We start from the raw sequence: 9,522 nt of genomic DNA, 5'->3' as shown, positions 1-9,522 counted from the left end.
TCTTACTATGACTTACCCCTCTGCCATGGATAGATGGACTAAAGTAGAATTTTCTCTTTTATATTACTTAGTATGTTCTTGTGATACGAGAGATTTCATGATGTGGGAATGGGTTATTCCTGGGTAGAGTTAACTACCTTGTCGCTAGCAATTTGTGTCATCAAGTTGATTATGTTCGATACCATGTACGGCCAGATACCATGTAAACCTCCTGACCTCACCCTTTTAGTCATGCGTTTTAGGGTCTCAGATTATGGAGTTGCATTTGCGCATCATGTGAGAGAATCATGCCATAACATTCATGCATGCATTGCATTCCAACATGAGAAGTATGAACTTGTTGCCGATTTACATCGATGCCCAGTTAGTTATGGTGAAGGTGACTTGGTAATGGATAGGTTGAGGCATGAGAGATATTATCTGAGGGTCGCTATAACACTCTGCGCTCATAGTGCCTGGCCTTTCTCGATAGACCGGATGGTTGGGAAGATCACATGTTGCGATTATTTCCCTTAATTGGGGAATATGCCCCATCATCAAAGTGTCCAATCTTGAGTCGTACCAACCCAAGCTGCCTCTTTTCTCCACCAAAAAGCCATCCTCTTGGCCCTAGTAGTCTACAATCAATTGTAAGTGAGTTTGCAAGTCCACCTTCCCCAGTTTGTGTCCCACTTAGGCATGAGAGCGTATGATGGGGGACCATCGCGACGACACCGACACCGCCACGGGACGCATTCGACCTCTCCGAGCCGCTCGTGCCGACGCACGCGACCCCAAATTCAAGTATTCTTCGTAAGTCTTTTTATTATTTGCTTATTTGCTTATTTGTGATAAACACTCGGATCGGGCCGTGTGTTAGGCCTCGTCCGTCCTTTTACGTCTTGTTCTCTTTCATTATGTGTAAAGAGGAGGGCTACGTCATGCGACGGACCCCTCCTCTCTGTGTGGCCTCTTGGCCCTTCCCCCCCCCTATATAAGGGGAAGGCATGCCCAAGGGCAAGGGCAGAGAGTCTTTTGAAAAACAGATCATTTGGTCTGGTTATTTTTCGTTTATCTTTTTAGAGTCAAAAATAGCAGGGGGGGGTCTTCCCCTACCTTCGTCCAATCTCCCAGGGCCTGTTCAGCTTCCTCGAGCGTCCCTGGGTCGAGCTTAATCCCTCGCCACCAAGACCGCCGGTGCCCGTCGAAAAGGCCCGCCTCCGATCTCCGTGGACAAGCCTCCGTCGTGCTCCGCCAACGAGTTGTCGGGCCGGACGCCGTCGACCCTCCCCGACTGGTGGGTCGCCATCATCGCTAAGGCCCTGCTCGCACCAGTGCGCGCTACAGCGCTCTCCCGCATCGCCTTCCCGCGCACGCCGAGGTCTCCTGTCGCCGTTACACGCCCTATCGCCTGCAGCACGATCGCGCAGCCCAGGCAGCCCACGCCTTCTCTGCGCCTGCTACCCCGGCCACTATCACGAGCCTGGCATCGGCAGAGCGCCCAGGTCGCGGGCGCTCTCGTCGTCTCCGTGCCCGCGGCTGCCCAGATCATCGCGCGTGCATCGCACCGCTCGCTGTCCCCCCAGCTCTCGCCCGCCATCGCGTGCCACGGCCGTGTGGCCACGCACGCCCGCGGCCACTGCAGTGTTCGCAGCTATTACTCTGTCACCCGGGATCGAGCTCCCCACCGACGGTCAACTATGCCCGGTCGTCCACCAGTCAACCGGTCTCGCGGGGACTTCTCCTGACGTGAATTGCTGATTGGCTCCTGAGCCTGATTCCGGTGTTCTCTCGATTGTACGATATTGATGGAGCATGACCAGGTTCCCTCTCGCTCCCTCCCCTCTCTCCAGTATTATTATTTCCCTCAATGTTGTCGCCCTCTATCGGTTCCACTGCCGCCGCTTCGTCGATACTATTCGGATAGGCTAGCCATCATCGTGAGTTAGGTCCTTTCTTGTGATTGACGGTTCGATCTCTGCGTCGTAGGTGAACTCTTTTGGGCCATCACACGCCCCTCTCGGCTCGCTTGATCGTATTGATCCCGAGGGTCACTTGGAGTCAAGCCGGATCAGTTCGCCCCTCCTCAGGATTTACCGCGCCCTCGCCCCTCCGTCGGCCAGATCTTATCTCTTCTCAGAATTTCAAAGTGCATTCATTGACATAATCGAACTCGCATTCATGCATCTTGTGACGTAATACGAGCCGTCCATCCCAGCGTTATCATATTACATCAGCGTAGAGGAGGTATTGGGGAGATAATTAACGTTGCAGGGAAAGGCTGCATTAGACGACTGTTCCTTATTAGATGGGAGGGTCCCCCCCCCCTCCGATGAAGCACTTGTGGATATAGAAAACAAGCTCTGATAACCTGTCCAGCCTGAGCTATCCCCTCGACACAATGCAGTTGGTCTCAAGCTCGACATTGTCGAGCTTTCCCCGCGCTGGGACAACGATGGGGGACAATCCAGCTTTGAAGACCTTATCGAACCAGTTCATCGAGTGAGGGCTTACGCGCGAAACCCAGCCTTTGGAATGCGTGGCCTCGTCAACGGGCCAGAAACATTTTACGTTATCTTGCCTTATGTTTTCTTTGTTTAGTAGGACTTGTATGTTGGCTAGGTATGTGTGTGTTTTCTGTTTGTTCACACGTGTTTGGACCGTTGTATGGACCTACACGTTTGCAAGCGTGTGAGCCCATGTGTGAGCGTGTTAGTGGGTTTCTCTCTCCTATTAGGGGGCTTAATTACTCTTAATTGGGCCTTCTTCCCTTTCTTTCTAGGGGGGAGGCCCATATTTGCCCCTATAAAAGGTGGGGCCCGCCCATAGGGAAAAAAAAGAAGAAAATATTAAAACATGTGATTTTTTAAGGATTTTTCCCAATGTTTTAGTTTTTTTTGAGTTTTCGCCATATTTATGAAAATGCCACTGCAAAGTTAAGAGATAAAAACCCTAAAGTTTTCTGGAAACCGCCGCCGTCCTTGGTGGAAACCGCCACCACCGCCGCCTTTTGCTGGACTTCTGGCTATCATCTCTCGCGGCCGTTCTAAGGCCGCTGCCTTAAGGCCGTCAGCCCGTGACCCTGCAGCCACCCCCTTTAGGCAGTCCTCCCCCGCGGCCGGCCCCCAAAAGCCATCGCCCCCCCCCCCCCCCTCCCCCCCTGGCCGCCCTCCTAAAGCCGTCGCCCCCATGGTCGCTCTCTTGGGGCTGAGCCCTGGCGCAGCCCTTTTGAGGTCGTCGCCTTGTGGCCGTCGCCCCGCAGCCACCCTAAGGCTGCTGCTCGGTGGCCGCCCTGAGGCCGCTGCCCCGTGGTCGCCCTGAGGTCACTGCCCCCATGGTCCCCCCGCGCCCCCCCCCCCCCCGCCCATCGACTACTTCCACCCGCCCTTTGGGCCGCCCCGCGGCCACCCCTCGATCGGTACTCAGCTGTCGCCATGCTCAGCCTTGTGGCCAGGCCTTGGACCACCCTACGGCCGCCCCTCGGCCACCCCCGCAGTTTCCCCCTCGGCCACCCCCACGATTGCCCCCTCGGTCGCCCCTCAGCCACCCCCGCGGTTGCCCCCTCGGTCGCCCCTCAGCCGCCCCCGCGCTGCGCAAGAATTATTATCCTAATTCAAATGAATTATTCCAATAATAAATTAAATTTTCATTTAATAGACCTTAATCATGTTTAATTTTGTTTTGTAATTAATCAAAATTTAGCAAAAGCTTGATTCTGACATTAATTTTTTCATCAAGACAATATAGATAGGATAACTTTGGTTCTGATATCAATTTAATTCCGATTACCAATTTTCCAATCAGGATGAATTTTTAAGACAATTTTTATATATTAAAATTGGGAATTAATAATCAAGAAAGGGATATTTGAAATTGGACTTGAAGATGGACAAACTTTTGGATGAAATTTTGTATTTAGCTTTTTTCATGTTGAATTGAATTTTCAAACAATCAATTTCTAAATCTATAGAGGGAAAGTAGACAAATTAACCTAGAGACAGAAATTAGAAAAAAATGATGAAAATGAATTGAAGGTGAAATTCGACCCTAATCTAGAGATCTAAGATGCCAAATTGGATGAAAATTAATGTACAACTAAGGAGTAAAAGTCAGATATTTAATCAAAATCAAAATGCAATGCTAATTTCCATTCAAATCAACTTTAAGGGCATGTACATTTCACCCATACCTTGGCCTTTTAGAATCGTTAAAGAAAAAGTTCAAAAAGCAAATTAGAAACTTACAACTTTCAATGATGAACCAAGATCTGTCAACTTCCAAAGCATGACCTGTGTCCTTCCTGGCCAAATTCTTGGGGAGAGATTTCAAAAGTGAAATTTCCCTTCTTCCCGATTTCCATTTAAAAATCCAACCGTCTGGGTCGTAGAGGATGAAAAGACAAATCTACCCTCAAAATTTGAGCACAATCGGACGGCTAGATCTCAAGATATCATCATTTTACTGGCAATTAATCCTAGCCGTTGGATTAATTTTATCTCTGCTCCAAGCAGACAAAAGTGGCATTTTCTGATTTGTCGCCCTGTTTTCACCGCCCTCGAATCGCGCATTGCCATGTATTTGCGCGCTGAAATGGTTCAATCATTGCTTTCAAAAGAGAGAATAAAAAAATATACCTTTGTGTGGCTGAGATCGCGCCACGTCACCCTGCGTCTCCTTTGTTTTAATAAAAAATGGTGGTAAGCTTACCTCTATTCAACGCATGTAGTATCAGTTGCCTCGTGCAATCAATGCACGCAGCTAATCGACTACGCATACGAGGAATATTCTCGCTTTATAAATGCAAGCAGAGATCAATTCTCCACGTGCATTTATTACACAAAAAAGACAATAATAAAAGAAACATAACATACCTTTTTCCTCGCTGATCGTGCCACTTGTTCCTTTCGAGTAATGATTTTCTCATTATGGCATCGCGTATTGTGATGCCATAATGAGCCAATAACACACTCGTTTAACGCATCCAATCATTCGCCCGAACTTTCGGGCGAATGACGTGTATGCCACCAATTTCATATGTAAAAATCATTTTCAAATACTAAATAATTCATAAAACATATTCTTTTAATTCTAAAATTTATTTCTTGGCTATAATATGGTCAGAAAATTATAAAAAATACAGAAAAATTCGAGAAAATTAATAAAGCCTTTACCAACCTTTAGCCAAGTATTTTATGCCCTGTAAAAAATATTTAAATACCATGTAAAAAATACTAAAAAGTTAGAAACAATCAAAAAATCAGAGTGCAAGTCATTTATGTCCATTTATGTATTATAACATGCAAATATGACCAATAAAACAAATATATGTAATGTAATATACATCAATTTAACATTATAATTTGCAAGTTATCAGGCGTCCGTCGTGTTACATCACAGAAGATGGTAACTCTTAAGGAGTTGGAGAGTTTTTGTGAGCTTAGTGATTCTACAAGGGCCTTGAAAGGATCAAGTGGAGTTGTTGACCTTCAAAAGAGAAATCTGAGGAAGAGGGGCCACTACCTAACCTGTCCATTGGGCTCTCAAAAGCCTTATAAAGAAAGAAGCCAAAGATTATAAGGGGAAGCTCTCAACCAATGGAAAAAAAGAGGCAAAATGGCAATAAAAGAGAATAGAAAATCCCCAGAAGAGGTATTTTAGTAATTCTCCCAATGTATGAATAGACTTTTTCTCCCTCATTTCCCCTCATTCTAGACGTGCTCCAGTAAGTGGCTGACCAGTAGGACAAGGTATTTTTCAGAATCCAGGTTATTCAACCTGCTTAATGTAAGTTTATTGGAGTTTTCCTTTAATCCCATCTCTTGTTTGCATTGAAAAATACCTGATCCTAGAGAAATATAAGGATCCAAACTTGAGAGGAAGCATTGAGGGCTCAGCAAACTTGCATTGAGGTTTTAGCAAGATAGAGGGAGAGAGGATGAGAGAGAGAGGTAGACAGAATGAAGAGGAGAGAGGGAGAAAGAACGAGCAGGAGAGACGGAGAGAAGATGAGGGAGGAGGGAGAGAGAACGAGAGGGAAAGAGGAAGAGAATGAGAGACGAAGACAGGGAGAGTGGGAGAGGGTGAGAGGGAGAGACAAAGACATCGAGAGTGGGAGGGAGGGTGAGAAGAGAGGGAGAGACACACTCTTCGGTCTGGTCTGATGTGCCAACCGGACGTGGAGCAGAAGGTTCAACAGCCCTAAAAAGACTGACTGATGATCCGGTTTGGTTCGGTCTGACTAAACTTTGGCCATACCGTGTCCTTCCCTAGATATGAGGTAGCAAGAGAGAGGGAAAGAAAAAGAGAGGCATGTGGATGAGTAAAATGGAGAGAGACGATAAAGGAAAAGTGAAATCTAGAGAGAGATATGAGAAAAAGCAAGAGAGAAACATAGAGAGAGAGGGAAAGAAAAAGAGAGACATATGTGGATGAGTAAAAGAGAGAGATGGGAAAGGAAGAGAGAAATATGTAGAGAGATACGAGAAAGCATGAGAGAAATATAGAAAGAGAGGAAAATAAAAAGGGAGACATGTGGATGAGTGAAATAGACAGAGATGAGAAAGCAAGAGAGAGATGGAGAGGGATATGAGAAACAAATAGAGGAATATAAAGAGGGAAAGAAAAAGAGGGACATGTGGATGAGTGAAATAGAGAGAGAAGAGAAAGTAAGAGAGAAATATGGAGAGAGATATGAGAAAGCAAGAGAGAAACATAGACAGAGAGAGAGAGACATATGTGGATGTGTAAAAGAGAGGGATATGAGAAATCAAGAGAGAAAGATAGAGAGGGATGTGAGAAAAGAAAGAGAAAAACATAGTGAGTGAGGGATAGAAAAGAGAGAAGTGGATGAGTGAAAAAGAGATAGAGGAAAAAGCAAGAGAGAAACATAGAGAGAGGGAAAGAAAAGAGAGAGACGTATGGATGAGTGAAATGGAGAGATATGAGAAAGCAAGAGAGAAACATAGAGAGAGAGAGAGAAAGGGAAGGAAAAAGAGAGACAGGAGAAAGTATGAGAGAAATAGGGAGAGGGATATGAGAAAGCAAGAGATAAACATAGAGAGAGAGGGAAGGAAAAAGAGAAACCTGTGGATGATTGAAATAGAGAGGGAGGAGAAAGTATGAGCGAAAGATGGAGAGGGAAATGAGAAAGCAAGAGAGAAACATAGAGAGAGAGAGAGGGAAAGAAAAACAGAGATATATATGGATTCGTAAAATAGACAGAGATGAGAAAGTGTGAGAAAATTGTAGGGAGAGAGAGAGGGAAAGAAAAACAGAAACATATATGGATAGTAAAATAGAGAGAGATGAGAAAGGGTAAGAGAAGTATATGAGAAAGTAAGAGAGAAAGATGGAGAAAGATATGAGAGAGCAAGAGAGAAACATAGAGAGAGAGAGAGATCTAGGAAAGAGAGACAATAACACAGAGAAAACAATGGAGAAACAGAGAGCACGAAAGACAGAAACGAATGTATGAGACAGATGGAGGGAACATCAGAGAGTAAAACATATAATGAAAGATGTGGAAGAGAATCATAGATAGAGAAATAAGTGATAATGAATTGTAGATAGAAGAGACAAAAAAACATTAGAGAGTGAAACATAAAGGGACTGAGAGCAAGAGATAGTGGATATGCAAAAGATAAAAACAAACAAGAAATAGAGAGAGAGTGAGATGAGAGAATAAAATAGATAGACATTAAGAGAGGACGAGAGAGATGAAGATAGTGTATTCCGTAGCTGTCATCCAAGAAAAACCCTTCGATTGGGAAGAGGTAACTTAATCCTATTGAGTTCACTTACACTTGGTCATCATTTAAGTGGACAAAACTATCTCCACACACACATATTGTATCCATACTGAACTGCTTATCTTGAACACTCAACCCCAAACCCTACCAACATCTAAACTCCGGCATGCTTAGAACTCATCAAGAACATATTGGTTTCAAAAAGTATTTGTGATGATTGGTTGTCATAACATATCTTTAGAAATATTTTGATTATCATAAATTATCAAGCTTGGGGAAAAGAAGTTATTCATCAATATTTTGATTGGATGCCTCATTGAATATAAGCTTTGGTTTGATCATGAAAGATGTTTGCAGTGCTTGTGTAGTGATGCCCTGGGGTATAATTCTTATTGTGGCAAAGGAATATCCTAAGAGCGGGGGTGTGAATTAGGTTTCTAGCTTTTTTTAATTAACCTAGGACTTTTCTACCTGGGAAATGAGGTAGAGGAAATGCGAGACATAACTATTTTTTTTAGACAGCTTCGGCTATTCTTTAATGTTGTTTGAGGGTATCCATTCCGAGGTGATGATGTGCCCTAACCATGTTTGTCTGAATGCCTCCCAAAACAATCATTTTGAAAGAGAGATGAACAAAGATACCAAAAAAGGAAAAAGTCGATGAAGCTTCATCATCCACAACCCCCAAAGTATTACATAGATCTGATTAGAAAACATGAAAAATTAATCCTTTTCATTTTAAATTTTTATATTTATGATTTTGCCCCAAAGTCTTACATAGAACTATGTCGCTTGACCTACTTCAACTTGGCCCCAAAGTCTTCTTCTTATAGCCCCCAAAGCCTTAACCTGATAAACCACAAAGATATAGCTAGAACAATATATTTGTGAACAATATATTCTCCTCCACAACACTTAGTATAACCACTCCTTGATCCGCGTAGACCAAGGGCAAACACTCATCATTTATGGCATGGACTACCAAGGTATCTAATCCTTTTCGCTTACCATGCTTTTGCACCCCAGCGTTAGTAGGGACCTAGAGATTTTTTTTGCTTTTGGCCTTCCTTCATAGATCTACAAATTTCACCCCTACACACGAAATTCCACTCTCCTTTGTCTTACTCAAGTGAATTGGTTTTGAGAGCATTTCGCCAGTTTTTGGCACCTTTAACTTTCAACCCAATTCACTGACTGTGTGCCCTTTTACGCCCAGTCATTCTGAAGAATACTTGTCCTCCCCCCCATTTTTATCACAGCTTCTGGCACAAAATTAACTGGGGCTTCTTCCTTGAATCCTGTCATGATCGCGACTCGACAAATGAGCTTTACAAGCGGCATTACCCTTCTTTACTCACGGAATATGGCTGGATCGAGCTTTTGCCAGTTGTCCAAGATTCCCCATTGCTGCCCCTATGGGATTCGGTGAAAGACAAAGCTTAATTTCATGTATTTCAACAAGAATATTTCTTGATCATAAATTTATTACTTCAGATATAAAAAATTTAGAAATCTGATTACAATTTCCGTGCAGAAACACCTTCTTGTTTGTTGTTCTTTCCTCAAGTTTTGTTCTCCTGCACGTTTCTCTTTGGATTAAGTTCCTTAATCCTTATTCGACCTTTTATGCATAAAACGATAACATATTCTTCATTCTTGCACCAAATGAGGCGATTCTACCTGGAATGGTTTTGTAAGCACAATTACAAACAACTATTATCTCAAATGATAGTATTCAAACGAAAATGAAAAACATATCTAGAGTTCAACCTTTGTAGGCTCGTAGGTTACCATC

The 9,522-nt window shown here is 43.8% G+C and overlaps 1 pseudogene; it reads right to left on the bottom strand.

Moving 5' to 3' along the window:
- Positions 1-8,673: 8,673 nt before the first annotated feature.
- On the bottom strand, positions 8,674-8,938 carry LOC144700347 (18S ribosomal RNA; annotated as a pseudogene).
- Positions 8,939-9,522: the final 584 nt, after the last annotated feature.

This window comes from Wolffia australiana, chromosome 2, assembly GCF_029677425.1.
Source record: "Wolffia australiana isolate 7733 chromosome 2, ASM2967742v1".
Classification (NCBI taxonomy): Eukaryota; Viridiplantae; Streptophyta; class Magnoliopsida; order Alismatales; family Araceae; genus Wolffia; species Wolffia australiana.
Note: the sequence above shows the minus strand (reverse complement) of the source record. Positions and strands in the feature narration are given on the sequence as shown.